Source organism: Apium graveolens, unplaced genomic scaffold (assembly GCF_009905375.1).
Source record: "Apium graveolens cultivar Ventura unplaced genomic scaffold, ASM990537v1 ctg5768, whole genome shotgun sequence".
NCBI lineage: Eukaryota > Viridiplantae > Streptophyta > Magnoliopsida > Apiales > Apiaceae > Apium > Apium graveolens.
Genome location: NW_027419087.1, coordinates 6,309 through 10,794, shown reverse-complemented (window position 1 = coordinate 10,794; position 4,486 = coordinate 6,309).

Here is a 4,486-nt window from a genome sequence, read left to right as displayed (position 1 = left end):
TATTATAATGAGAAAATTATGAGGAGTTCTTAGGGTTATGACGAGCTCATGACGCCACATTTTCAAGTGTAATACATGAACAAACAAACTCATCCAATTCATTTGGAGTTTGAAGGATCAACATGTGTGAGGAGTGGTAGTTTTGTATACCACCTAGTTCTTGCAGCTAACACAGACCATTCATGTGTTGTTATGTCATAATGGAAATATTGTACCCCTCACCATGGCTGACAACCAATAAAATATAATAACATAATAATTAGTTATTTTTAAGGTGATAGTATGTGGTTGTGATTTGAAGCACTTAAATGTAGTGAATGATATTGGGTGTAATAATTTGTCATGTTGCTGACACTATACAAATTTGAAAAGTTAGAAATGTCAAAAATATAATTGAGTACATAATACAAAAAGATAAAAATATAAAACGGCACAAGTGTTAAGCATTATAAGTGACAATTTGTAATAAAGTGATAAGAATAATGATACACGTAACAGATTGGTAACCAAAATGGACCTCCTCCATTCACAAAAATCTCACCAGTAATATCATCTCAACTCACCATGTCATGTAATTTGGAACCAAATTTTATTATAAAATATGAAACCTCTAGCACTACTCAAACTGATAATATTATTTTTAAGGACCTTTTTTGCTTTTTAGTTGTCTATTTTGTTTTATTCTAAATAATAAAACTAATTAGTAAACCGTGATATACCTATAGGATATACCTATATAGAGAGAGGAATATACATTCAAATAAATCAAAATCAACCAATCAAGTAAAAGATTAAAAGATTATTTTTCAATTTATTACAAAAATTGTACATGAGGAGGTACAAGACATATGGATAAAGATAATGCAAATTGACAACATAGAATTTTAAAAATTGATGAAACTATTATGCTACATGCTATTAATACAATTGACATGATTGAATTGCAAATATCATATATGATTGGATCGGCATACATAATCTAACATTTCCAATTTTCGTAGAAGAGACCCTCCCTTTTCAAAAGCTGTGTTAATGGGAATTGGTTCAAAATTCAGTAGAGAATATATCTGCATCATGAAGAAGGGCAATAAAAAATAATATTATAAAGTATTCATGAGTGATCATGTCAGCAAGTAAAAGAAGGATGTGCAATAAAAACAAACTACTTGCCTATGTTCAACCATAATCCCAGGTGTGTTGAGAGTTTCACCTTCAAATCAAGAATAAATAATTTGTCATCCAATAATCTTTTGAATCAAGTGTAAGTAACAAATACAAATGACTATTACATGGAATGTGATAATTAAATAAATAATTAATAATTATTTTCTATGAATTTGATAAATATAAAAGAATAATACCTCTTAATTGTGGAGCAATTTCTTCATTGTTTACTGTACATGATAAAACAAGTAATATGAGTATTTTGGATTAGAGTATTTAAAATCAAATTGATAATATATGCGTAGAATCTTCAATAAATAGATTTTAATAGTTTATATGGACATGGATGACAATTAAAATTTTGAGTTCTCATATTTAGATCTAAAAAAAGAACAAATAATGAACCAAAAATAAGAATTTATATATCTTGATTTGGTTGTACATGGGTGAAATTTGATGAAAACCAAAATTAATGAAAAACTTAGCTCAAATCTGAAATCAAAATTAGTTAAGATCTAAGTAGCTCTAATTGTGAAAAACTATTGAATTTAGTATCAAAACAGAAATGAAAACACAACTTTTTTGTGATTCCAGGAAAGATATCTTGAAAAAACAAATCTCAAAAGTTATGACTAGACAAAGAATTAATTGTAAGTGATCATAGTATACATACATATATAAATGTGACTTACCATCTGGCTCATACAAAATCAAAATTGTGATAGTGGAGATGAAATTCTAGAAAAAAATAAAAACTGATACATCTCCTATACTATCTTAATAAGATTATTCAAAACTACAAAAACTATAGTTACTTTTAATTTTTACTAAAATGTATATTGAGTTGCTTAGGAGAAGAGGGGAGAAGAAAATGTGAGGAGGGATGAGATAGTGATAGGCCAAGGACTATCTATTTATAAAATAAAATTGAAGATTCTAGATTTTACTAGATTTATAAAATAAAATCTTTTGTACTTTAAATTTGTTTCTTTTGCCTTGATTTAATATTTTCTAGATATTTTTGTAATTTACTAAATTTGGTGGTAGATATATTTTAATGTTGTGTCTTATTTTAATGGTGGACAGCCTTACTCTAATCCCCGAGGCTTTGTTGAAGCGGGAGAATCAGGAGACTGTTTTTGAAGAGCTCCCGCATTGTGTACATCTAAATATAAGTAAATAGTCAAAAGAACTATACATTAAAAATAATAACTTTAAACAAATATAAATCTAATCACTATATTTTAAAAGTAATCCAAATAAATCTTTCCCAATGATATTCTTTGGATAGCACCTACCTAAATTTATTTTCATTTTCTCCTTTAACCATTTATAAACCATGTAAATTTTCTCTTTGTGCACATGAATGTCGGCATCTTATAACCTTTCAAAATAAATGCTAAAATAATGTTCTTATTGTATGTGCCAATATATAAATAAAATATGGATAGCTCATGAATTGCTCATTTCAAATTTAGATGCTTCTCATTAGAACTTAACCAAGTGGACTTTGATAACCTCTATGAAAATATTATCACAAAACATTGGAGTTTTTGATATAATGTAGTATAAAGCAAATGAATTACCAACTACCTTTAAAATTCAAAATGAAAAAGTAAAATACAGTGGAACCAAAGGAGAATGTTGACAAAAACCGTTTTTGTTTTTATATTTAAGAGGCCAGTGTAACCCCGACAGAAAAATCAATATTAAAGAGAAATGGATGTACATACATCTCAAGCAATCCGATAGTACATAAATTAGAGTGATGTGACTAAAGTTAAACATATGATAATGTATATATACCCATCAAACTTAAATGGTAATATATACACCCACCCATAACTTACCCACCAAACATAGCATACTTGTTCTAAAATTCTTCCCATACTTATTATACAAACTTCCTTTCTTGATGTCCAATCTCCAACTTTGTGACAAACACATAACATTCATAATAATTTTCTAAATATAATTATTATCCAAATCAATTATGATAATAATTTTTCACCCGAATAATTATTACTCAATCAAATTATGTCTTTTATCACCAAGCACATACAACTATTAGGAGAAAACCAAAAGAAAAGTATTAAATGTCCATGCAGACTATCGCTATTAGGAAATATAAGAGCTACTTGCAAGGCTCCTTTTAAAAACTTCTACTTAAGGGGCTCTTATGATAATATTTGGCCCCCAACTGTTGGGCTTTTAATCAAGACTGTTGGGCTATCAAGACTGCTGGGCTTGTTTTATTTTAATTGCTGAATAAATAATAGATAGATTTATCAGATATAGTCTTGTGAGTTAATCATACACGTAGTTGAGTAGTTTTAGGAAGCGTTTGAATTAGTAGCAGTACTGGAGTAATAGTAGGAATTTTTTCAGTTTTTTTCTGCACCACCTTCCTGGTTGGTTTCTATTATTTATGTATTGCAGTTTCTTTTAGTAATACAACAACGCAACTTTCTTTTCTCAGTTTTATATCTCAAACACTTTACATAAGTCTGTCTGTATAAAGATTGTAGATAATATTTTGCTATCAGAGCTTGATAAAACCAGTGGATGCCCAAGTACATGCCTAAGACATCAGTTGTAATGGACACGCAGAAGCACAAAGAAGGCACTATTGGTTTGAGTTATCCTATGTTGGAGAAGAACAACTACACGTCATGGTCACTGAAGCTAAAGTCTATATGCAAGCACAAGGAGTGTGGGATGCTATAGACCCAGATGACCCAAAGGTAGCTGTAGAAGCAAGGATGGATAAAATAGCATTAGCTACTATCTACCAGAGCATACCAGAGGAGGTATTGCTATCCATTGTTGAAAAGACATCCGCCAAGGAGGCCTGGGATGCGATCAAGACAATGTGCATAGGCGCTGACCGTGTACAAAAGGCGAAAGTACAGACGTTAAAGACGGAGTTTGAGACGATGAGCATGAGGGAAACAGACCAGCTTGACGACTTGTGTATGAAGTTGTATGGTATAGTAACAAATATCCGTGTTCTAGGAGAAAAGATGGAGGAATCCAACGTCGTGAAGAAATTGCTTCGTGTAGTTCCTTCAAGATATTTGCAGATTGCTTCAACCATAGAGCAATTTGGAAATATGGAAGAGATGACGGTAGATGAGGTGGTGGGTCGACTGAAGGCCCATGATGAAAGGTTGCGTGGACAGGCAGAAAGCACTGGAGGTCGACTTCTGTTAACTCAGCAGGAGTGGCAGAAAAGATCGAATAAGGGTGGCCTTGAAAAGTATCATTCTGGAGGTGGGAGTCGTGGTAAAGGAAAAGGTTTTGCCAAAAGCCACAGTACAGA